Raw genomic sequence first — 26,903 nt, 5'->3', positions numbered from 1 at the left:
CTCCGGTCTCCCGCTGCTGGCGGCAGCGAGCTACACACCCCACGTTGGCAGGAGGATGCAAACGGGTCATTTAAACCCATTTGCATCCAATTAACAGGTTGGACGCCCGATTCTCCAGTGTTGCTGCAAGCCACTCGGCCGGGATTCACCCGGGTGTGGATTGGTGCAAGTACTTTCCAGTGTGGCCCAGATATGGTGGACCCCACAATAGGTCAACGGGGTACGTATTCAATGTTGGCGTCCAAATGTCCATTGAGGGCCTCACCACAGATCCTTCCCAGTTCCCTAGCCCCACCATCAATGACCCCCATATCAGTGACCCCCATATTAGAGGCCCTCTCCATCAGAGATTCCCTCATCAGAGACTCCCACACCAGAGACTCCCATATCAAATTTCAGGAACCTTGGATAGTGAGAGATATTGTAGGCCTCGTCAAAGAGAAAAAGGAGGCATTTTTCAGGGCTGGAAGGCTGGGAACAGACGAAGCCTGTGTGGAATATAAGGAAAGTAGGAAGGAGTCAGGAGGGCTAAAAGGGGTCACGAAATGTCATTGCCAAATAGGGTTAAGGAAAATCCCAAGGCTTTTTACACGTACATAAAAGGCAAGAGGGTAGCCAGGGAAAAGGTTAGCACACTGAAGGACAGGAGAGAGAATCTATGTGTAGAGTCAGAGGAAGTGGGCTTTGAGGTACTAAATGAATACTTTGCATCGGTATTCACCAAAGAGAAGGAATTGGTGGATGTTGAGTGAGGAGAAGGGTGTATAGATAGCCCGGGTCACATTGAGATCCAAAAAGACGAGGTGTTGGGCGCCTTGAAAAATATTAAGATAGATAAGTCCCCAGGGCCTGATGGGATTTACCCCAGAATACTGGAGGCAAAAGAGGAAATTGCTGAGACCTTGACAGAAATCTTTGGATCCTCACTGTCTTCAGGTGATGTCCCAGAGGACTGGAGAATAGCCAATGTTGTTTCTTTGTTTAAGAAGGGTAGAAGGGATAATCCAGGGAACTACAGGCCAGTGAGTTTTACGTCAGTGGCAGGGAAATTACTGGAGAGAATTCTTTGAGTCAGGATCTACTCCCATTTGGAAGTAAGTGGATGTATTAGCGAGAGTCAGCACGGTTTTGTGAAGGGGAGGTCATGTCTCACTAACTTGATCGAGTTTTTCGAGGAGGTCACAAAGATGATTGATGCAGGTAGGGCAGTGGATGTTGTCTATATGGACTTCAGTAAGGCCTTTGACAAGGTCCTTCATGGCAGACTGGTACAAAAGGTGAAGTCACACGGGTGCAGCAGGCTAATGCCCTCCCTACCAGGCAACATCCTGGTAAATCTCTTCTGCACCCTCTCAAAAGCTTCCACATTCTTCTGGTAGTGTGGCGACCAGAATTGAACACTATACTCCAAGTGTGGCCTGACTAAAGTTCTATACAGCTGCAACATGACTTGCCAATTCTTATACTCAATGCCCCGGCCAATAAAGACAAGCATGCCGTATGCCTTCTTGACTACGTTCTCCACCTGTGTTGCCCCTTTCAGTGACCTGTGGACCTGTACACCTAGATCTCTCTGACTGTCAATACTCTTGAGGGTTCTACCATTCACTGTATATTCCCTACCTGCATTAGACCTTCCAAAATGCATTACATCACATTTGTCCGGGTTAAACTCCATCTGCCATCTCTCCGCCCAAGTCTCCAAATTATCTAAATCCTGCTGTATCCTCTGACAGTCCTCATCGCTATCCGCAATTCCACCAACCTTTGTGTCGTCTGGAAACTTAATAATCAGACCAGTTACATTTTCCACCAAATCATATACTACGAACAGCAAAGGTCCCAGCACTGATCCCTACGGAACACCACTAGTCACAGCCCTCCAATCAGAAAAGCACCCTTCCATTGCTAGTCTCTGCCTTCTATGACCTAGCCAGTTCTGTATCCATCTTGCCAGCTCACCTTTGATCCCGTGTAACTTCACCTTTTGTGCCAGTCTGCCATGAGGGACCTTGTCAATGGCCTTACTGAAGTCCATAAGTTTGAGCTGTGGAATTGAATCTCAATTTTAACACATTGTGAAGAGCATGTAGTGATCTCTATGTGCACGTACGTCAGGGGTTAATGTGCGATCAGTAGCACCAGATGATCACTAGAGGGCCGGACCAACAGGGGTATAAAAGCAACCGCATTGTGCCTCTCTCTCTCTCTTTTGGGTGGACTATGACCAGGATGGGAGTATAAGATTAGCTCAGATGGTTAGTGTAGTTAAGCATAGTTACTGTATTTAGATCTAGTTAACCTTATCACTAGTATCAATATTAAAGTAAAGAACTCACGCAATTATTGTTAGTTACTCTATAAACCTTTTGTTACTACTGTATGAGTTTGAGCCTTCTTCATCGAGATTCAGAAGACTTCATCAGTAACCAAGGTTTGAGTAACACATATTACACTCCGTAGTATATCAAAACACACAGGGAAGTGTAAAGATAATACAGGAGCGTAATAAAAGAGAGCAGATAAGATTACATTTGCATCTTGGAAGAACAAAAGATATATTCTGATTCTCCATATGCCCTGCAGATAGATCTCTTGGTCTGTTTTTTTTTATTTTGTCCCTCTCTTAAAGTATATCTATAAAAGGATCAATTTGTTAATGGTATTGAAAATCACTTCCTGTACATATATATTTAAAACTATAAAATATCTCTTTAGGGCTCAGAAATTTATTCAATTTGCAGTAAAATAGTCATTTTCAGGTTTAAATTTACAACAGTCCCCATCAACAGTCCATCCTGCTGTAGTCTCAGTTGCACAAAGACTAGATTATAATGGAGTATAGTGTTACTTCCTTGGCACCATACTATTCTCTTATGTATGTTGCTGGTTATAATAAGGGTGTGTTTCCCTTTTATGTAATGTTTTGTTTTTATGTTTGCTTTCATATCTGTTGCTTGGAATCTCCCATCCCTAGTTTCATTGGCAGCCACTGTAATTTAGTTCTCTTCCTTCTTGTCCTCCTCCCCCATATTTTGTAAAGATTGATTCTCTTGGGTCTGTTGAGGGGGCATTTTCTGTGCAGATCTCCTGTTATTTCAATGAACACTGCTGGCTTGTACTAATTTGTGGATTCCAGGCGCATGTGGTCCTCAATATTTTTATGTCTACAAGCACCAGACCACTTCACAATATGGGCGGAATCGTGCCAGAATTTGAGAAAATGTCAAGCTCAGACTGAAAACTGGGATGGAACTTTTCAGTTACATAGACCATGGGCGGAATTCTCTGAAAATGGAGGAAGTCCAGAGTGATTCTCCGTTTTGAAGGGGTCTAGCAGTGCCCCAGAGTTCTCCTCGCAGCTCCAGCTGCCAATATGAGGCCCTGCACTTCTGGCCGCGGGTCCGCGCAGGCACACGGCGGCCCCACGCAACATGGCAGATCCACACCACGGGCCGGCCCCGGCAATATAGGCCCCCCCCGAGATCATGCGCGCCAGCCAATCGGTGGCCCCCGATCGCGAGCCTGGCTGTCCTGGAGGCCCCCCCACCCCGGTGACGGATCATCCCACCCCCCTCACCAGTGCAGCTGTAGACTCAGTTTGCAGCCGCCACTCGAAGTACCCGCCGTGTGGAACCACGCCGGTGGGAACCCGGCCAGTTGTCGGCGAAAATCGCCGCGAGGGCCTCTTTCAATGGCCCCCGACCGCATGCGCAATTGGTGGCGATTCTCCAGCCCCCGCATGAGGCACGATTGCAGTGCGGAGGCTCGGAGGATCCCAGCCCCTTTCTCTACAAATCTGGGGCGGGATTCTCCTACCCCCCGCCTGGTCGGAGAATCCGCAAGGGGTGACGCAAATCCCACCCTGACGCCAGTTGCTATATTCTCCGGCACCATTTTTCAGGCGGGACGGGATTCCCACAATTTTGGCCAGTCCCGCCGACATGAATCACTCAACTCACGTACCGCCGAGACCTGGCAGCTATGTCGGCAGGGGCGATCCTCGGGGGGGGGGGGGGGCGCAGAGGAATCCGGTCCCGGGGGGGCACGCACATGGCCTGGCCTGCAATCGGGGCCCACCGATCTATGGGCAGGCTTGTTCCATGGGGGCACTTCTTCATTCTGCGCCAGTCCCTGTAGGGCTCCGCCATGGCCGGCGCGGAGAAAAGAACCCCCCGCGAATTCGCCAAAATACGCCGGCCGGTCTGCGCATGCGCGAGATCATGCCGGCCCTTCGGCACATGCGCGAACTCGCCATGAACTGGAGCGGCGCCAACCCCTCCGGCGTCCACCTAGGCCCCGAAAGTGTGGACAATGCCGCATCTTCGGGGGCTGATGACGCCGGAGTGGTTGGCGCCGGTTCTCCTGGCAGCGTGGGGACATAGTCCCCAGAAGGGAGAATCCCGGCCATTGAGTCTCTTGGAGCAAACAAATCAGTGTTTGTGGGTGTGTTTGACACTGTCACTCTGGTGCAGCAGGACGTTAGAGTCAGCAATCAGCTCCACAGAGATCGGGGTGCCATTTTTTAAAGTATCGTAAGCTCTCGCCCCAACAATCATCACTGGCCTTCCCTCCCAACGACAATGCTCGCCCGCATTCTGAACCCCCACCTGACAACCCTCGCCGTCATTCCACCACCACACCGCAAGTAGGGAAGTACCCCGGCATACCCCACCTCTCCTCCCCGGGACCACTCTCCACCCTCCCACCACAGAGAAAATAGAAAATGCATCCTCTCCATGCGGCTCCCACTAGTGCCTGCCCCGACACTGCCCTTGCTACAGGTTGGCACTACCAGCTTGGTACAGATAGATGGGCAATTATGAACTATATAACTACAATGGTTGAAATTGCTTTCTGTGAGCACCAATCCATATTAAAAGGTAAATATATATCCCACAAGCAGCCCTGACAAACCAAAGGATGTGAACATATAAAATGGGTGAAGGAGGCCATTCAGCCCCTTGAGCTTGCTCCACAATAAGATAATTCCACATTTCCATCTCCGCCTGATAATGTTTGATTCCCATTGCAAACAAGAATCTATCTACCTCTGACTTAAAAATATTCAATGATCCCAACTCCACCGTCTTCTGAGGCAGAGTTCCAAAGTCGCCCAACCCGCTGGGAGAAAAGATTTCTCCTCGTCTCTGTACAAAAAGAGTGAACCCTAATTTTAAAACCTAGTGCCCCCTAGTTCTACACTCACCCACAAGAGGAAACATCCTTTCTACATCCACCTTATCAAGACCATTCAGGATCTTATATACTTCAATCGGTTCACCCCTCACTCTTCAAAACTCCAGTGGAAACAAGCCCAGTGTGTCTGCCTTTTCCAAATAACCCGTTAACTCCAGCTATCAATCTCATAAGCCACCTCCGAATCACTCCAATGCATTTACATTCTTCCATAAATAAGGAAACAAAATCTGAACACAGTGGGCTAGATTCTCTGATTGCCGATGCCAAAATTGCGTTCGGCGATTGGCCGGAGAATCCGTTTTTACGCCGAAAACAGGAGCGGCGGGTTTTTTGGATGCTCCACATCAACAAAAATGGCGTAATCGCTGAGTACGCCACACGCTGTTGGCACGGCCTCAGGACGTCACCTGAGGCTCTCCCCGAAGCTCCGCTTGATAGGCTGACTTCCCAACAGCGTCGGTCGCGTGTCCTCTCAGTTTTCGGGGATGTTGCGTGGCAGCTGCAGACTGTGCCCAGCGTTTCCACAGTCAGGGAGGGAGGGGGAGCCCTTCCACTGGCCGCGGGGGGCTTCGGCGGGGGCTGGGAAGACTGGTGGGTGATGGTCTGGGGGTGGCTTGGGACATTACAGGGGCGCACTATCTGGCAGGCCCGGTCCCCACGCGGCCAGTGCCATTTTGTACGGCGTGGCCACCGCAGGTCACCGTTGTCCGCATGCACAGCCCCAGACATGGCAATTCTCCATCCGTATCTGCAGGTAAAGCTGGGGGCTTTACGTGGCGCGGTTGCAGGGATGGCGACGACGAGACACAGGCTCTGGGTATAGACTCAAAATCGGAGAATCCAGCCCAATAAGGGTGTTTAAACTAATTCTGCCAACAGCAATTTTAACAAATTACACTCGCATGTGAAACTACACCACAGAAAATGAGTGGGATGCAAACAAACCACATGTACTTCAGAACATTAATATTACTGGTAAATTTTTTTTTTAATTTGGTCATGGGATGTGGGCATTGTCAGCAGGGTCAGCATTTACTGCCCATCCCTGAGGACATATAAGAGTCAACCACATTACTGCGGGTCTGGAGTCACATATAGTTCAGACCAGGTAAGGACGACAGATTTCCTTCCCTAAAGGACATTCATGAACCAGATGGTTTTTTACAACATTCGACAATGGTTTCATGGTCATCACTAGACTTTTAATTCCAGATTTTTAAAAATTGAATTAAAATTTTACCATCTGCCATGGTGGGACTTGAAGCCTATTCCCCATTATTACCATGGGTCTCTGGATTATTAGTCCAGTGACAATATTACTATGCCACTGCCTCCCCTTAATTACACTTTTTTGATTTTGCAACAACACATATAAACACTTTGGGCTGAATAATACAGGGGTGACAATAAAGTTTATTATTATATTATTCATACAAGTATGATGTGCAGATGCCAGCATTAGACTTGGGGGGGGGGGGGGGGGGGGGGGGGGACACAGTAAGACGTTTTACAACACCAGGTTAAAGTCCAACATATTTATTTGGATTCATTAGCTCACCTGATTAGCGACCATCCAAAAACTAGTGATAAATAAACCTGTTGGACTTTAACCTGATGTTGTTAGAGTTATCCGCCATTCGGCTCATCGAGCCTATACCAGCCCTCTGAAAGAGCACCCTACATAGGCCCACTCCCCTGCTCTATCCCCATAACCCCACCTAACCTGCCCATCTTTGGACACGAAGGAGCATTTTAGCATGGCCAATCCACTTTATCTTTGGGCTGTGTTATATTTTAAATAATGACTAATCTAAATTAGAAAAGACGCAAAACCAGTTCTTATAGTATCTGACTGTGAGCCATCTAGTGTTGAAATGACTGTACTACATTTACATACATTGATCATGTATCATAGATATCATAGATATCATAGAATTTGCAGTGCAGAAGGAGGCCATTCGGCCCATGGAGTCTGCACCGGCTCTTGGAAAGAGCACCCTACCCAAGGTCAACATCTCCACCTTATCCCCATAACCCAGTAACCCCACCCAACACTAAGGGCAATTTTGGACACTAAGGGCAATTTATCATGGCCAATCCACCTAACCGGCACATCTTTGGACTGTGGGGGGAAACCGGAGCACCCGGAGGAAACCCACGCCCACACGGGGAGGATGTGCAGACTCCACACAGACAGTGACCCAAGCTGGAATCGAACCTGGGACCCTGGAGCTGTGAAGCAATTGTGCTATCCACAAAGCTACCGTGCTGCCCGCATGTATATTGATATCTGAATATCGCTACAGGCTGTGGAAGGAATTGGGAAAACTGGAGGAAATGCACGTAAACACGGGGGGAACGTGCAAACTCCACACAGTCACCTGAGGTGGGAATTGAACCAGGGTCCCAGGTTTTGTGAGGCAGCAGTGCTAACTACTAAGAGTGCTTATGTTTATCCCAAGTTCCAAATGGATTAATTTTCCCATGCACAGTGTCTGCTTTGGCTCTGTTGGTAGCACTCTTGCCATTAGTTCAGAAGGCTGTGTTTCAAGTCCCATTCCAAAAATTGAGCTCAGAGATCTAGATTGACAGTCTGTACTGCACTGTAGGAGGTGCCACCTTTCAGATGAAACTTTAAACTAAGACTCTCTGGGGTAGATGGAAATGATTTCATGACATTATCCTGAAAAAGAGCAGCAGAGCTATCCTGAATCCCTAGATAATATTTATTCCTAAATCAGTTTGCAAATTGGCTGCTGTGCTTCCTATATTGTAAAAGTGACTACTCTTCAAAGGTACTAACTTGATTGTAAAGCACCTCATGATGTCTGGTGAAAGGAACTATATACATAGATTTCTTTGGGCAAGATTCTCCGGCCTCGTTGCGCTCTTGCTCAAGCGAAACGAGGCCGGTGAATAGCGGGCGAGGCCAAAAACGAGATCCTCGCCAGGCGCCAAACAGGTTGTGATTCAACCGGCCCGCTCCCATAGGCGAAATCGGGATCTCGCCATCGTGTGCCGAGAAACCAATTATCATCACTTAAGCCCTATTTCCATATAATTAATGAGAGCGACTCGATGTCCAACGACCTCTTGTCATTCAGCGGCCTCCCCAGCAGTGGTCACGCTTGCACCAATTAGTACTCCTTTTGAGAAACGTGAGCCAGCAGAAGGGCTTCTGTGGGGAGCCAAGGAGGTGAGTAGCCATCTTTGCTCACAGGCAAAGAGCCCGGCGGTGTGGGCTTGCTACTCCTGTGCTCGGCGAGGTGTGGGGACCCACTGCAGGGGTGGGTCATTATAGGGTGTGGGGGGGAGGTGCTGGAGGGCAACTGGGGGGAAACCGCTAGCGGCACCACCATGCCAACCCCTGGATCATGTGTTCCCATTCCGTGGGTAACCCTTGTCCCTGCCCGTCTGCACCGACGACCACCTGTAACCCCTACCGACTGCTGAAGCATCTGGCTGCGCAGCTGAAGGCTATTACTGATATGAAATTGGCAATCGTGATTAAGTGAGCACCTCACAGATGCCAAGTGGATTTGGTGTTTCCCCAGAATGCACATCTGAGATGGAGGCAGTCAGCTGCCTATCTCGTCCCATGGCCCTCGATGCCCCTGGCGGGTGTCCTCTGGGGGCTCTGAGGCCGGAGGGCCCTGGCTCACTTGCCGGCAGCACATGCACTGTCGGTGCCCATAGGGCCCCAAGGTCCACCTTGGGGGAGAGGGACAGCCGGTTCGGGCCCCGCCTGCTCCTGAATCATCTGGTTTAGTCAGCCCTGGTGGTTCCCATGGTCCGTACCATGGTGTCGATGTCCTCGGGATGCTCTTCAGCGACAGGGACACATCCCACAGTGACCAAGCCATGCTCTGCAGCACCTAGGCAGGAGAGTGGGACATGTACCACAGAACCTCATCAAGGTCGGCCTGGTACTGGGTGACATTCCCCAGCCTGGCAGATATTCTGTCAAGACCCTCAGCCATGGCCGTCACCGACTGCGCGACGCCTTGAACACATTCACTCATGGTGCCGATGTCATGCACCAGGATCACTACTGCGGTCTCCACCATAGCAGTGTTGGCCTCCATGTCACTCATTGCCGACACCATCTCCTGCGCCCGTAGCACTCCTCCAAGTGGCTGTGGATCTGCTGGAGCGACGCTGACATCTACCTCTGAATGTCCCAGCTGCTCCCGAACGTGTCCATCAGGTCCGGCTAACCCACTTCCAGAGGCTCAGCATCAGGCTGGGACCCAGCTGGGTCCTGGGATCCGGCAGCCCTCCGACCGCTGTCTCTCCTGGGGATTCCTGCCTCCACCTGATGTGCATCGTCAGCAGTGCAGTGCTCACCAGATTGTGCTCCAAATGTCTGTCGACTAACATTTTGCACCAAGGTTTGTGTCACGGCTTTGGTGGAGGGGAGGGATGACAGCTGTGCCATGACTATAACAATTGTGTCCTCAGAGCCTCCATCTGGGCTGTTCTCCTCAGAGTCAGGAGAGGGGGCCACCCGGGATGAGCCGGCGCCGTCATCTGTACGACCTGCAGGAGAATGGACATATGGTTAGTGGAAGGGAATCAGTAAGGCAATCTGTATTCGCGTTTGACAGGTCCTCCGGGTGGAGCCCGGTGGTTCCTCACCTCTGTGGCATCCGCCAGTCTCCGCGCTGGTGACCGCCCTGTCCTCGGCCACACCGTTCACCTCCAGGGCCCACTCCTCGAAGGAGGTGAGGATTCTGATGGCCGGCATCCCAGCGCCAGTCAGGGCCTCTCCTGCCAATTATGGGAGAGCTTTTCCTGAGGAGACACAGAGAGAGCATTTTTAGCCACACATGTGGTTGACAATGGTGGGACATGGGGTGTGAAGGAGGGGCTTGGGTGTTTGAGAGGAGAGGGTTGTGAGGGAATGATTGGTAGGGTTGAATAGAGGGAGGGAGGGCTGCAGGTCATCTGGAGGAGGGGGTTGGGGGAGTGGATATTCCCTTGGGGGGGGGGGGGTGGCATTGGTGTCTACTCACTCGTGTTGCCCATTGACCTATTCCAACACTGAATGCCAGTCCTCCTGGTCAAAAGAGAAAAGCAAATTACTGCGGATGCTGGAATCTGAAACGAAAGGGAAAATACTGGAAAACCTCAGCAAGTCTGGCAGCATCTGTAGGGAGAGAAAAGAGCTAATGTTTCGAGTCCGATGACTCTTTGTCAAAGTGTGACCCTCCTGGTCACACTGCCCGAGCTGACAGCTGCCGCCACCTCATTCCAGGCAGCACTGGCTGCCTTGTAGCTCACCCTCCGGGACCCTCGGGGGAACAGGACATCTCTCCTGGACTTCACCGCATCCAGGAGCCTCCCCAGATCAGCATCCACGAACCTTGGGGCTGGTCTCCTGGGTGCCATTGTTGCGAGCTGACTGGGGTTGTCTGAGCAAGTGCTGCTTTAGTGCTGCTCAATCTTGTCAGCGGGGGGCTGGCGAGCCCGGCCCCAACGAATCAGCTGGTGAGCCGTCATTGGCCGCAAGAAGCATGTGAGGCACAAGTTAAGTGGACCAATTAATGTTGAATTGCATTGCCACCCTCACTGGGCAAGCGCCGGGAAGCTCGTGGCAATTCCCACTCGGTACCACACTTAGAATCTTTTCCGGAGAATCGCACTCTTTGGCTGCGATTCTCTGGTCCGGCGCCAGAGTGCGGCGCTGGTGCGAAAACGGGAGTACTTTACTCCGGCGCCAGCGCCGGATCCGAGACCCGATTCTCGGGTCCTGGGGAGGGGGGCAGCACGGCGCTGGAAGGGCCCACGCCGCTCCAGCTGCCGGTCCTGGCGTCAACCCGGTGCCGCGGTGTCCGCGCATGTGCAGGTGGGCCAGCGCCAACTAGCGCATGCACACTGGCCATCATCCCTGCGCCTGCCGCGACCCCAAATGGTGTAGGGATCTAGGCGCTCGCGCAGAAGAAGAGGACCGCAGCCAGAGAGGCAGACTCGTCGATCGGTGGGGCCCGATTGCGGGCCAGGACACTACGGAGGGTCTCCCCGGGGATGGACCCCTCCTCCCCCCCCTCCCCACAGGCCGCGCCTAGACCCTTCAAACCACTGGCCCAGAGCATGTTAGAACGGCGCCGGTGGGACTTGGATTTTTTCTGACGGCCGTTCAGCCCATCCGGGCCGGAGAATCGCGGCGCCGCCGGAGAATCGCCGCTACGGCTGTTTGCGGTGAATCTCCGTGCGGCCCGGCGCCATTCGCACACGGCAGTTTTCACAGGGGTGGGCGAATAACATCCTGGCGTCGGGGCGGCGTGGCGCAATTCACGCAGCGCCACAGTTATTCTCCCACCCGGCGGGGGGGGGGTCGGAGAATCCCGCCCTTTTGGATTTTTGCTCATGATGCCAATCAACTTAAATTGGAGTCCTGTTATTCCTTCCACCAATGGGAGCAGTCTCTCCCTATCTATTCTGTGCAGACTCCATTTTGAATACCTCAATCAAAACTAATTTCAATCTTATCTTCTCTGAGGAAATCAGCTGTAACTTCCCCCATCTATTCACATCACTGAAGTCCCTCATCCCTGGGACCATTCTTGAGAATTTTTTCTACCATTCTAAAGACATTTCACATCATGTCTGAAATGTGGGGCGGGATTCTCCGATAATGGGGCTAAAGTGTTGACGCCGTCGTAAATGCCGGAGCGTTTTACAACGGCGTCATCTGGCCGCCAGGAGCAGCGATCCCCCAACCCATGAGGGCCAGCATGGCACTGGAGCACTTCACACAGCGGGGGCCGGCGCTGGTCCGCCCATGCACGTTGGTTGCCGTCTCCACGCCAGCCCCCATGCAACATGGCGGAGCCCTACAGGGGCCCGGCACAGAGGAACATAGGCCCCCCACTCCCCGGAATTAGCCCGCCTACTGATCAGTAGCCCCCGATCGCGGGCCTGGACAGCGTGGAGGCCCCCCCCCCACCGTAATCGGATCCCCCCCCAACCAGGACGGCCCCCGCAGCCAGAATGGCGAGGTCTTGCCGGGTAGGACCACATGCGAATGACGGTGGCTGGACTCGGCCGAACTCGGTGGGCACTCGGCCCGTCGAGTGCGGAAAATCACCGGGGGGGGGGCCACATTTAGGGTTCCCAACCGGAGCCACGGCGACATTGCTGGTGCCATTGGTGCCGATTCTCCGGTCGCCGGAGAATCAGCGGCCCGGCGTCGGAGCGGCGACACGGGATTCGCGTACCCCCATCCGGTGATTCTCCGACCCGGAGTGGGATCAGAGAATCCCACCCGTGGTGTCCAGAACTGGATGTAATTCTCCAATTGAGGCTGAACCAGTGTCTCATCCAGGTCTAGCTTGACCTTCTTGCTCTTGTATTACAAGCCTCTGTTTATAAACCACAGGTTTCCATATGCTTAATTTTATTTTTATAGATTTAGAGTACCTAATTAATTTTTTCCAATTAAGAGGCAATTTAGCATGGCCAATCCACCTTGCCTGCACATCTTTGGATTGGGCGGGGTTTGAAACACACACAAACAAGGGGAGAATATGCAAACTCCACACGGACAGTGACCCAGAGTCGGGATCGAACCTGAGACCTCGGCCTCGTGAGGCAGCAGTGCTAACCACTGTGCCGCCGTGCTGCCCTCCATATGCAACTGATTTCTCAACCTGTCTTGCCACTTTCAATAATTTATGCAACTATTGTACTATTTTCTACTCGAGCGCGAACTGTCTCTCCCAATTCTTTCTGTACCTTATTTGTCTTCTCTAATGTCACTCCTGGTTCCCACACTCCTATCAACCTAGTTCAGCCCCTCCTTACAGTACTAGCAAATGGTCCCCTGCGGATATTGGTCTCAGCTTTGTTACAATGCAACCCATCCAGCCTCTACAGGTCTCAGTTGTCCCAGAACCGGTCCCAATGTTCCAGGAATCTAAAGCCCTCCCTTCCGCACCATATATCCAGCCACACATTCACCTGCACTGTTCTCCAATTTCTATACTCATTTTCTTGTGGCACAGGAAGCAATCTGTAAATTTCTATCTTTGAGGTCTTGCTTGCTTGTTCGCCCCCCAGCTCGCTGAACTCTAATTGTCGGACCACATCCCCTTTGCTACATATGTCAATGGTATTGATCTGGACTAAAAAACTGGCTGTTTACCCTCCCCTGCAGATTGCTCTGCAGTAGTTCAATTACATCCTTGAATCTGGCATCAGGGACGCAACATATCATCCTGGATTCACATCAGATTTAGCAGAGAAAGAACCTGTGATTTGAATAAGTCAGTAAAGCTCTTTACTTGCAAAAAACCTTTAAATATTATCTCTAACAACCTTGGTATCAAGTGAACCAAAATTCATAAAAGACATTAAGTCTCTTTATCACGCTCAAAATAACCATCAACATTATGTGAACTATTAAGCTAACAGGATATAGAACCTCCTTCTGCATGTGCACATGATCGCACAGTATTGTTTTGTTTTGTTAACACTCTCCCTAAAATACTGAAGTATCACTATTCCTTGTTGAAATCTGACTTAAAAGTGATGAAGTGTGAACAATTTCCAACGGGAATTACTGTAACTCCTCAAAAACTTCCATTATAAGTTGACAAGGAGAGACAATAGAACCTCTATTACACATCTCCTCATGTTACTAACAAGAGCCTTTCTAATCTCGTGCTTGACTTCTCATATGATAGAGCATGCAGCTTTGTTCCTGTGGTAAAGACGTGCTGTTTCCTGAAACATTCCAACGTTTGGTCTGTTTGAATGTCAGGCTGAAATTCTGGCCCAAATATTTAACTGGACGCAGTTCGTCAGAGTTCTGGTGACAAATATTATTTTTTTTAAGTCTTAACATAAGTAACTTACTAGGAGACAATACTAACAAAAGAATAGGAGCTGGCCATTTAGTGCCTTGATCCCTGTTCTGCCATTCATTGAGTTCATGGCTGATCTGCAATACAATTCGAATATTGGGCGTTTGCCTCATATCCCTTAATATCTGTGAGCAACAAAAATCTATTCATCTCAGATTTAAAACTAACAACTGCTCTAGCATCCAATACCATTAGTGGAGAAGAGTTTCAAAATTTTTCCAACTTCTGTTTGTATGTTCCCTAATTTCACTTCTGAGTAGTCTGGTGTTAACATTTAGATTACAGTCCCCTGTCCTAAAATCCCCAAACAGCAGAACAGGTTAATCTATGTTTCCATTAATACCTCAAATTCTGTGATCAGGTTATCCTTTTGCATCCTAAATTTCATGGCATGCTATCCTAATTTGTCTAATCTCTACTTGTAATTTAAACTTTGGAGTCCAGGGTTGGAATTTTCATCTGATGGTCACTTCCAAAATGCCAGGGCCATTTGTTGATGAGAAGCCATTGACAGCTGCAGTGGGCATTGCCATGATTGTTTCAGTGAGCAGAAGTATCCTCGCTCTCTTGGTTCACAGCCAATCAGAGAGGATGGATGTGACCAAGGAAGGGTAGGGATGTCTGAGCTGTATGTGGAATTTCGAATGCAGGGACAGAGATGAGTCCTGGGAAAGCTGCCCCATATCGCCCCACCTCCATTTTCACCCCTCTCCATCCCCTGGTCTCTCACTCATACCTGCAGATGTACAACAGGATCCGAGGGCTGGAAGTGAGGTGATCTTTTCCAAGGATGGTGGAAGATGGCAACCTCTCCAACCATACAGGCCAGCACAGGAGTGGCCAAGGAAGTCAGCAACAGCAGCAGTGTGCCCTCTTCAGGCTGGGGATAGTGCGGGAAGAGGATCCACGGCCTCAGGAGGGTAGTTAATAGCACTCTTGGGTGCAAAGCCCTACACTCTGACTTACATGTCTTTCAGCTACACTCATTCCTCCCTCTTCAGCCATTTCTTCACACACTTATTGAGTAACCAACACTCAATGTCACCCACATCGTACTGCTGCAATCATCTGAAGAGCCACAGGAACCCCTAGCACGGTAGCACAAGTGATTAGCACTGTGGCTTCACAGGGCCAGGGTCCCGGGTTCAATTCTCTGCTGGGTCACTGTCTGTGCGGAGTCTGCATGTTCTCCCCGTGTTTGCGTGGGTTTCCTCCAGGTGCTCGGTTTCCTCCTACAGTCCAAAAAGTGTAGGTTAGGTGGATTGGCCATGATAAATTGCCCTTGGTGACCAAAAAAGGTTAGGAGGGGTTATTGGGTTAAGGGGATAGGGTGGAAGTGAGGGTTTAAGTGGGTCGGTGCAGACTCGATGGGCCGAATGGCCTCCCTCTGCACTGTATGTTCTATGTTCTTGTTCTATGTTCTAAATACGGCAGAAACAGCATTTGTCTGGATTTCATGGCTCCTGTGCAGACGTTCAGGAGAAACTTAAATGAAAGTTCATTTCCTGGGTATTTTTGTGACTGAGCAGATCATAAATGAGACTACAGAACTGGTTGTGTGATCGAGCTTCTCTTTGGTTATATGATCTGATTGATTAAACAGCCAATGGTTCCTGGACAGTAGCAGTTGGGATCTAACTGGCTAATGTTCTGGGCACCTGTCGGTTGTAGACCTATGCAAAAAATACACAATATTATTAGGCACAACAATACATTCACAGCAGCATAGGGTTGTTAATTATAAGATTTTACTTTTTATTCATGTTTCAGATGAACGGAAATTTCAATTTAAAATGTTTCCTGAAGAAGAACTGTGTTTTAATCTTTAAATTGATCATGCGCTGTGTGGCTAGAGACTGTTTACAAGCGGTACCCACACAATATTGGAACTGGAACCAAGAATAACATAGCCCAAGAATAGTCTTACTGCTAATTATGCTGGCCTACAGCAGAGCACCCATTAGAAATCTTGCAATGATAATTAAGTACAACTTTGTCAAAACTGCAAATGCAATTTGGCCTGCTGTCCACGGAGAGGGTGGTGCGCCAACTGAGGCAGGCAAAAGGAGTGGTATTTGAGTATGGGGAGAAGTCCAGTCACCTCTTTACTCACCAAATAAGGCTAGGGAGATTGATCAGGTTAGGGATTCAGAGGGTATGAGGTTCTTCGCCCTGGAGAAGGTGAATGACGTGTTTAGGGCCTTTTATGAGAGGCTGAATAGGTCGGAGTTGTCGGAGGATGAACGGAGAACGGCGGAGTTCCTGGGGTTATGGAGTTTCCCAAGGTGGGGGAGGATTTGCGGGAGGATCTGGAGGCGCCACTGGGCTTGGAGGAGATTCAGATAGTTTTGCGGCACATGCAGGTAGGGAAGGCACCGTGGCCGGATGTGTTCCGGGTGGAATTTTATAAGGCGTTTTCGGATCAGTTGGGTCCGTTGTTGCTGGGTATGTTTAGGGACTCTTTGGCGAGGGGCGCCCTCCAGGAGAAACTGGGGGAGGCGCCTATCTCTCTGCATCTGAAAAAGGATAAGGACCCAACAGAATGTGGGTCATATCACCATCTCCCTGTTGAATGTGGATGCCAAGTTATTGGCCAAGGTGTTAACATTAAGGCTGGAGCCGTGCCTTCCCGAGGTCGTGGGGGAATGGCAGACGGGTTTTGTGAAGGGACAGAAGTTGTCGGCCAATGTGAGGCAGTTGTTGAATGTGGCCAGGTTAGAATCAGAGATAATTCTATCATTGGACACAGAGAAGGCGTTCGACTGGGTACCTCTTTGTGATATTGAAGAAGTTTGGGTTTGGTCCTGGGTTAGTGTTGTGGGTGCGGCTGTTGTACGCAGCCCCTTTTGTAATAATACCATGAGCTCGGGGTTTTTTTGGTTGCATTGGAGTACGAGGCAGCAGTGTTCGATGTCTCCCTTGATGTTTGCATTAGCAATTGAGCCACTGGTCATTGCACTGGGGCCTCGAATGTGTGGAGTGGTATTGTTAAAGGGGGGTTGGAATATCGGGTATCATTATATGCAGATGATTTGCTGCTGTAATTGAGGGACCCAGGATCATCTACATGGAATATCATGGGCATTTTGCAGAGCTTTGGGGCTTTCTCTGGTTACAAATTCAATATAGGGAAAAGTGAACATTGTGTTCGGTGCGTGGGGCGGGGGGGAGTCAGACTGGGGGTTGCTGTTTCGGTTCACAGTGTCTAGTTTTCGATACTCAGGAGTCCAAGTGGCTGGGGATTGGGTGAGGTTCCGGAGGTTGAATTATAAGAGCCTGGTGAGCAGAATTAAGGCAGTCTTACAGGGGTGGGATAGTCTCCATTATCTTTGCCGGCTAGGTCCAAATAGTTAAGATGAACATCTTGCTGAGAGTTTGTTGTTATTTCAATGTCTCCCAGTGTTCTTGCCTTCATCTTTTTTCAAAAGGGTTCAGCGGTTTATTTCCGGTTTTATTGGGCGGGTAAGGCCCAGAGGATTCAGAGGGAGGTCCGCCAGACGGGGAGGCAAGCAGGGGGTCTAACGTTGCCAAACTTGTTGTTTTATTATTGGCTGGCCAATGCGTAGAAGGTGTTGACATGGTGCAGGGATCCATGGGCTCTCTGGGTCCAGATTCAGCCTGGGTCATGTAGAGGGACAAGTTTGAGGGCATTGGTAAAGGCGCCACTTCCGTTGGCTGCGGCAATGTATCCGGCGAACCCGGTGGTGACGTCCACGTTCAAAATATGGAGACGGATCCACCAACATTTTAAGTTAGGCTGGCTCCCATTTGTGCCAAATATCTGTTTGAGCTGGCATGGCTGGATGCCACGTTTGGTGCATGGAAAGTGAGAGGTTCGGAGAGAGTGAATAATTTATTCCTGGGAGGGCGGTTTGCCAGCATGGAGGAATTGAAGGAGAAATTTGGGCTGTCAGGCTTGGACATGTTTAAGTACCTCCAGGTACAGGGCTTTGAGAAGAGGCTGTTCTGGGATCTCCGGAAGGTGTCACTATCGTCCCTATTGGAGTGGATTCTCTCCTGTTTGGGGTCAGTGTCGGGCAGCACGTCCAGATGTATGAATGGATCAGAGGGGCAGAGTTGAGTTTGGTTGAAGGGATAAAGGCTAAATGGGTGGAGGAATTGGGGTCAATGCAGGAGGAGGAGGTACTGAGTGAGGCACTACGGAGGATGAATGCCACGTCATTGTGTGCGAGATTGAGCATGGTCCAGCTAAAGATAGTGTTTTGAGTGCATCTCACTAAGGCTAGGATGAGTCGGTTTTTGGAAGGGGTGGAGAATAGGGATGTGCGCTGTTTGCGAGGGCCCGCACACCACACGCAAATGGTCTGGTCTTGCTCCAAGTTATGTGGATTTCGGAAGTCCTTTTTTAGCACCATGTCAGCATTCCTAAATATTGAGCAAGAGCCCTGCCCTTTGGTGGCTATCTTTGGAGTTTCAGATAAGCCGGAGCTGCAGATGAGGGTGAAGGCTCATGTCATTGCCATGACGGCATTGGTGGTACAGAGGCCGATCCAGGTGTGCTGGAGGCTGGCAACGCTGTCAAGTGTTTCATTGTGCCTGGGGATCTAATGGAATTTTTGCACCTTGAAAGGTCAAATACATCGTCAGGGGTCAATTGAAGGGTTCACTGGAGGTGGCGGCCGTTCATATTGTATTTCAGAGAAACATAAAAAATAGGAGCAGGAGGACGTTATTCGGCCCTTCAAGCCTGCACGCCATTCATTATGATAATGGCTGATCATCCAACTCAATAGCCCAATCTCGCCTTCCCCCATGTCCTTTGATCTCGTTCACCCTAAGTGCGATATCTAACTGCTTCTGGAAAACATGCAATGTTTTGGCCTCAACTACTTCCTGTAGTAACAAATTCGACAGCCGACCACTCTCTGGGTGAAGAAATTTTTGTGTCCTAAATGGTCTACCCCTTATCCTCAAACTGTGTGTGGCCTCTGGTTACGGACATGAACGTCCTTCCTGCATATACCCTGTCTAGTCCTGTTAGAATTTTATAGGTTTCTAGGAGATCCCCCTCATTTTTCTGAACTCCTGCGAATACAATCCCAACCAATTCAATCTCTCCTCATACATCAGTCCCACCATCCCAGGAATCAGTTTAGGTAAACCTTCCTCCAGAGCAAGAACATCCTCCCTCAGATAAGGAGACCAAATCTGCACACAATTCCAGGTGTGGCCTCACCAAGGCCCTGTATAATTGCAGCAAGACATCCCTGCTCTGTTTTTGAACCCTCTTGCTATGAAGGCCAGCAGACCATCTGCCTTCTTTACAGCCTGCTGTACCTGCATGCTTACCATCAGTGACTGGTGTACGAGGACACTAAGGTCTTGTTGCACATTCCCCTTACCTAATTTATGGCCATTTAGATTACAGCCTGCCTTCTTGTTTTTGCAACCAAAGTGGATAACCACACATTTATCTATGTTATACTGCATTTTCCCACTCACTCAACTTGTCATAATCACACTGAAGGATCTTCTCATCTAAATCATTAATATATATCTTGAATATCTGTGTCCTAGCACCAATCCCTGTTGTATCCCACTAGTCACTACCTGCCGATTTGAAAATGACCCATTAATTCCTACTCTTTACTTCTTGTGTGCCAACCAGTTTTCTATCCATCTCAATACACACCTGATCCTATGTACTTTAATTGGTCACTGTTAGCTCTTAGAAGGGGGCGGAGGGGACAAATGGGGCGGGATTCTCCGCGATCGACGCAATAGCCCGATGCCAGCGTCAAAAATGGCGTGAACCACTCCAGCGTCAGGCCAACCGAAAGTAACAGAATTCTCTGCACTTCCGGGAGCTAGGCCGGCACCGGAGGGGTTGGCACCATTCCAGCCGGTGCCAAAGGGACTGCGCGAGTTAGTGCATGCGCAGAACTGCCGGCATGTTTCCGCACATGCACAGACCGGCCGACGTATTCTGGCGCATACGCAGGGGGATGCCTTCTCCGTGTCGGCCATGGCGGAACCCTACAGGGGCCGGTGGGAAGCAAGCAGTGACCCCATGGCACAGTCCTGTCCGCAGGTTGGTGGGCCTCGATCGTGGGCCAGGCCATCGTGGGGGCCTACCCTGGGGTCTTACCTGTCAGGTCCCACCATGTGGGACCATGTCCAATTCACGCCAGCGGGGCTGGCCAAAAACACGCGGCCGCTCGGCACATCTGAGCCCAGAGAATTGCTGGGTGTGGGGTGAGGGCGCTGCCAATGGCCCCCGATCGGCGTGGTGTGAATCCGGCACCCGCCCTAAAACCGGTGCCGGGGCGGGATTCACGCCAACCCCCGGGGATTCTCCAGCCAGGCGGGGGTTCAGAGAATCCTGCCCATGGTTGGGGAGTGAGTAAGGGGGGGGCTTTTGTTTCTTGGATTGATGGGTCGTTTTTGACATTTCTGGGAGTTTGCGTTTGGTGAAGGTTTATTGTTTGCATTTTTTGTAATTTTATATAAAATGTTAAAACTTTAATAAAAAATGTCAAGAAAAAGTACAACTGACAGTTTTCTTATTGCATGGGAATAATCCTTTTTAATCAAATTACTTTGGGGTTGAACACCAAATGAGTGCTTCAAAAAATGAGTTGACAACATTGTTATGAACCATAAAAATAGCGAAGTGTTCCTAAAAATATACAAGGCAGTTAGACCACACCTGGAATACTGTGAATAGTTTTAGTCCTCTTATCTCAGTAAAGGTATGCTGGCATTGGAGCCAGTCCAGTGAAGGTTCATTAGGTTGGTCCCGGGTATGGAGGATTTTCCTGGAGAGGCTGAGTAAGTGGGCCTGTACTCACTGGGGTTTAGATGAATGAAAGGCGATCTTATTGAAACATCTCAGATTCTCAGGGGGCTTGACAGGGAAGAGGATGAAAGGTTGGTTCCCCTTGCGGGACAGTCTAAGACCAGAGGGCATAATCTCAGAGTGAGAGGTCACCCATTTAAGACAAAGATGAGGAGGAATTTCTTCTCTCAGAAGGTAGTGAATCTGTGAAATTCTTTACCACGGAGAACTGTAGAGGCTGGGTCTGCTCAAGGCTGAAATAGACCGATTTTCAATCATTAAGGAATCAAGGGTTATGGGCATAAGGCGAGAAAGTGGAGTTAAGGATTCTCATATCAAATGGGCCATGGTCTCATTAAATGGCTGAGCAGACTCAATGGGCTGAGTGGCCTACCTCTGCTCATGTGCCTAATGGTTAAAATAGAGCATGCAAAAAAATTATACATGTTTGTAATGCCAAGGACTAAAATTAGCATTCAGTAGGAGTATATAAATAATGTACTACTCCTCTGGGTCACGGTCCGTGTGGAGATTGCATATTCTCCCCGTATTTGCGTGAGTTTCGCCCCCACAACCCAAAGATGTGCAGGCTAGGTGGATTGTCCATGCTAAATTGCCCCTTAATTGGAAGAAATGAATTGGGTACTCTAAATATATGGAAAAAAATAATAATGTACTACTCCTGGGTGGAGCTTTACAGTTTCGTCATTGTGGAGCAGGGCTAGAAAATGAGGCAAACCATTCAAAAGTTCATTGATTTCAGTTGGCCTGGAAGATCCTGCCAGTAGGAGAGGTTGTAAGTTGGTATTTTACATTTCACAGTTATCATTTAACATTATACTGAACAAATATTTACTAGAAAAATATACAGAATACAAATGCCAAATATTGCAACTTGGAAATAATACTTGAAAATAAAGCAAAAGGCTCTGGCTTTTTGTATTTTACTTATTGCAACTACAATTGCTACAGTAACCAACTCAGAAAAAGCACTCGTAACCTTACACCCTTTGAAAATCTTTCACATAAAGATCGGTTCAAATTACCAGCATAAGTGGAAAATGAACATTCTCGCATTCATACTTCCCCTATATCCCCACCCAGATTCCTTTATAAAATGTGCTTTTCACTTACATAATTGCCATAGCAACATGAGAAAACACTTACGCACTTTAAACACACCTATTTCAAGTGTGATTTGAAGTATGTATTTCTCAATTTAAATAGATTTATTGCGAAAGAAGATTTATTGCACATGTTCCTTATTTCTTTTGTTTACAGGAATTCCATTGGTATGTAATCACCTTGAGCATATGCAAATAACATAGAACCTGCACACACAGAAAGATGCCAAAAAGCCAACAGGTGAATGTAGCAGTATGTCGTCATAAAATTAACAATATTCATTCTGTGGACTCCATCAAGTCTTGAAAGAAATTGCCTGAAAATTGGTCCTTCAGATATTTGGGGCGGGATTCTTCGGCTGCAACTGTTGGCGACCGGAAATTTCCGCCACCGGAAATTTCCGCCCGAGGTGGATTGGCCACGCTAAATTGCCCCTAAATTGGGTGCTCTAAATTTATTTTTTTTAAAAGAAAACTGAACTCAACTCATACCTGTCCAGGGGAATTTGTGTAGGTGGGAGATAAAAATGAACAGGTCACTTGACAGCTCACAACTCAACTATTTTAGATATTAACTTGCAGGACTCTGTAGTCGGATGAGGCCTCCATCTCACGGTTCCTCCAATGTTGGTTAGGGGCTGGTTTAGCTCACTTGGCTAAATCGCTGGCTTTTCAAGCAGACCAAGCAGGCCATCAGCATGGTTCAATTCCCGTACCAGCCTCCCTGGACAGGCGGCGGAATGTGGCGACTAGGGACTTTTCACAGTAACTTCATTGAAGCCTACTCGTGACAATAAGCAATTTTCATTTCATTTCATGTACATCCAACACTTTCCTTTATGGGTACAGAGGGAGCAGGAGTAAAGTCTCTGGACTCACCCATTCACTCCAGCAAAACCCTCTAATGGATGTGCTTTCCAGTGATTCTCCCTTTAGTACCATCAGGTCTGACCCCCTACTCCTCTGAGCATCTAACCTTCTTCCACCCCTTGTACTTCTCATTCTCTATGATCTCTGCAAGTATGACAAAAAAACTTTTTTTTCCACAAGGTTATTTTCGTTTCTTTCCTCCCTCAGGCTCTGCACTGAAGGACTTTCCATCCTCAGTGAACTATAAAAATAGTTCATGATTTCAGTCTCCATCTCCATCTCAATTAATCATGCTCCCTCCTCTCAGAGTTCACTGCCCTCTTATCGTCTCTTAATTTCTTCCTCCATATAAACCCCCTATCTCATATTAATGGCAGTCTTTTTGAACATGTTGTCTCACGTGGGGTTGCACGAAGGCTCGCCAGCTGATTAGCCGGGACCACACTCACCAACCCCCCTGCTAACAAGGTTGAGCAGCACTTAAGCGGAGGCTGGTGGACGCTGCAGAGGTTTTTTTTAAAAATCTTTTTATTGCTATTTTACATGTGATGCTGCAGAGGTGAAGAAATACTGGGCTCCACCTGGGAGACCAATGAAATGTGAGTTGTTATTGGCTTACCGACTGACCCATCCGTCCCACTGATCACATGTCCATTCTCCCGCAACAGTTGTCCCTCCGTCCCAGCGTGCACCCCAGAGCCCTATGGGCACTGAGAAGGAGGAGGTGTCGCTGAGTGCCAACCCCGACCCATCCCACGGAATGGTGACAGTAGCCACCAGCTCCTCCAAATTCCACCCCTCTGATGAAGCCGTGACTCACAGCCAGCACACGGGAGAGGGCAGCACGGCTGTGCTTCCGACAGGTGAGGTGGGGCCCTCCGGCCTCAGAGCCCCCATAGAATCCCCGACAGGAGTATCAAAGGCCATGGGACGAGGTAAGCAGCTGGCTGCCTCCACCTCTGATGTGCATCCCAGTGACATACCTAGACATTGTGGTAGATCTAGGAATGCTGGAGGATCAATGAGGGAACCGAGTAAGTAGGGAAAGGGGGTGTTGGCTGCACCATCAGGAGGTTTTGCACCAGTTTTCCTGCCGTAAAAGACCACCGTTTTCACGCCAGCGTGGGGACTTAGTCTCCAAAACAGAGAATCCAGCCCCATACCTGCAAGCCTACCACAGTGCCGGAACAAAAGTCACAAATGGCACAGTATGTGCCAGTGATAAAACAATCCCATCTCCACCTGTCTGCAGCCTCTGACATGGTCGAACACAACACTGGCTGTGATTTTCCAGCCCTAGTGCAGTGGACCAGTGAACCTTCCATTCACTTCACTGGAATATCCAACAGCAGGAGAGACTATAAAATCCCCGCCATTCTCCTCCAATGCCTTTCACTGTCGCCCAGCTGGGTGGGACTGCACTCATCCAATTTCATTCATATCTATCTATTCATAGCTAGAGAATTTACTGCAATGGCTTCTCTTCCTACTCCTGCCTCGTTACCTCTGGTGTCACCCAATGATCGATCCTTTGGACCTTCCTATTTCTCATCTACATGCTGCCTCTTGGCGACACCATCTGAAAACAGTGTGTATTTTCACATTTTCCCATCACCACTTCTCTCAACTCTTCCATTGTTGCTAGGTCATCATGCTGCCTATCTGGTATCCAGTAGCAGATGAGAAGCAATTTCCCCCACTTAAACATTTGGAAGAACAAAGCCAATAACTTTGGCTCCCTGGCTACCAACTTAATCCCTCCCCAAGGCAACTAACTGTCTGAGGACAGACAAGACTTTTGGCGGAATTCTCCGTTGCGAGTCCGCCTTGCTACCGCTGCCAGTGAGGATGGAGAATTTGGCGCTCAACCAAATCTTCATTCTTTGCAGTGGGACTGGAGAATCCCTCCATTGTGAAGGAATGGAGAATCAAAGTCGGTTTCATATTTGACACTGAGATAAGCTTTCGAACACATAGCCGCATCATCACTAATACCACCTATTTCCACCTCGAAAGCATCATCTGGCTTTACCAATGCCACAGTTCATCTGTTGCAGAAACCCCTGTCGATGCCTTTTTTATCTTGAGGCTTGACTATTCCAATGCAGTCCTGGCCAGCCTCCCATTTCTACCTTGTGTAAAAATAATGATATCCTAAACTTTGCTGGCCAAGCCTTGACTCACACCAATATCATTCACCAAATACCCCGATACTCACTGATCTACAGTCAAGCAATGTCTTGATGTTAAAATTCTCATCCGTGGTTTCAAGTCTCAGCATGGCTTTGTCCCTCTCCATCACTGTTATCTCTCCCAGCCCCATAAATCACTGGAATTGCTGTCTGTTGCTGAGTCCTTAGATTCTGGAATTCCCTCAATATATTCCTCCAACTTCATAACTCCTCTTCCTCGTTTAAAATGTTCCACAAAACTATCCATTTGACCAAGCTTTTCATCTTCTGCCATATAATATTATCACCTTTGTGGCTCAATGTTAGATCTTGTTCCAGTGGGAATTTCCTTTGTATGTTTCATTATGTCAATGGTGCTGCAAGAGTACAACTATTATTGCTGCATCATTGATGGCCTCAGGGTGCCTGAACCCCTCCCACACACTGGCTAATTGGTACTTTATAGTCATTTCATGAGACCTGGGGATTAAAATATCCTTTATTAACTAAATCCATTGGCCTCCTATTGTAAAAGAGGCACAATCCTATCAATTTCAATTTTTAATGTGCCAGTAGCACTAATTCATTTATTTTAAATATTTCTCTGAGACTGCAGAAGAGACAAAGCCATGATTTATATCTCGACAGCAAATACCATTTCTCTGGTAATATCTTATAGCAGAAGAGTATCAGCCTCCAAATAATGCCTTCAGGCACAAAAATATTGTTGTGCAAGATTGATGATACATTAAAAGCAGATTTAAAACTTCCTATCAGTCATGCAATCTCAAATTCCTAAATTCAGTGCATGTTTTGTTTGCTTGATTTCTGGACTGTTCCCTTAGGTTTATGACTCGGCACTTTCAATTTTTTTTTGTAATTTTGTAATTTTTAAACTCGGGGTGTTTTTTTAATTTCTTGGCAGCGTTTTGATATTTAATTAATTGCAAGTTATCTACTTTCTGCCATTACCTGAGTTCTTCACTCTGGTTGTGAGATTTAAATTATAAAGTATACTTGGTATGATCAGAATTAATTATCAAATATACTTGATATGATCAGACCCATCATCAACTTACTTTGAAAGAACTAAGAGAACAGATTGTAGAAGTAAGAATTTTGCGCCGAGATACAGTAACGCTTTATATTAAATTACCACAAGTCAGAATTTCACAAAGTCGAGAACCGTGTTTGTGTTAATGCTGCGAAGTGAAGGTGACCTGCATTTACCTGGTTTCTTTCTTTTGTATTCTAACATTCCAGTGAAGGCAAGTTGAGAACCAGTTGAAACTCACAATAAGCCAGTACAATAAGGAGTGGCGTATGTCACGCAACTAGTTCTGGAAAAGCTATAGCTAGCAGAACAAGAAAAGTAGGTTTTTCTCTCACTTTCAAAAGTTGTGACATTATTATTGGTGTTTTGACATCACTGGCTTTGACTAAAACTTGGCTCACTTTCCCTCTTTCTGAAGCTACCTTCCCACCACTGCACCTATCCTACACAAACTGGCACTGTAGTAATGTGGCCCACATCATCAAGTTACATCTTGGCCTGTCACTCTAGTGCTTTCTCCTCTTTTAGCTCCAGCTCTCTCAGCTCTAATCACAGGGCTCGGTTTGAACAAAGTCCCATAGCGTGCCCATTTAGCCATGTATTTACGGCGCTCAACAAGGTGCCAGGCTGGCATTGCAAGGGTGTCCAGGTGGCACCAGAGTGCCAGGGCACCACACTGCCCGAAGGACACGCAGCTGGATAACTCTGCTCCCCTGGGAGCCCGCCATGTGTGCCGTTCCTTCTGCTCGCCGTTTCTGGGGACCAGTACTCAATGGCACTTGCCCATGGTCTCCAAGGTGAAGGGGATGAATCCCA

At 48.5% G+C, this 26,903-nt stretch overlaps 1 protein-coding gene across 1 annotated transcript in view; it reads right to left on the bottom strand.

Moving 5' to 3' along the window:
- Positions 1 to 26,903, bottom strand: part of LOC119965683 (ATP-binding cassette sub-family A member 13-like) — a 398,370-nt gene that overhangs the window by 332,448 nt on the left and 39,019 nt on the right. The gene's annotated exons all lie outside the window — the stretch shown is intronic.

The sequence above is a fragment of the Scyliorhinus canicula genome, chromosome 5 (genome assembly GCF_902713615.1).
Source record: "Scyliorhinus canicula chromosome 5, sScyCan1.1, whole genome shotgun sequence".
Lineage (NCBI taxonomy): Eukaryota > Metazoa > Chordata > Chondrichthyes > Carcharhiniformes > Scyliorhinidae > Scyliorhinus > Scyliorhinus canicula.
Note: the sequence above shows the minus strand (reverse complement) of the source record. Positions and strands in the feature narration are given on the sequence as shown.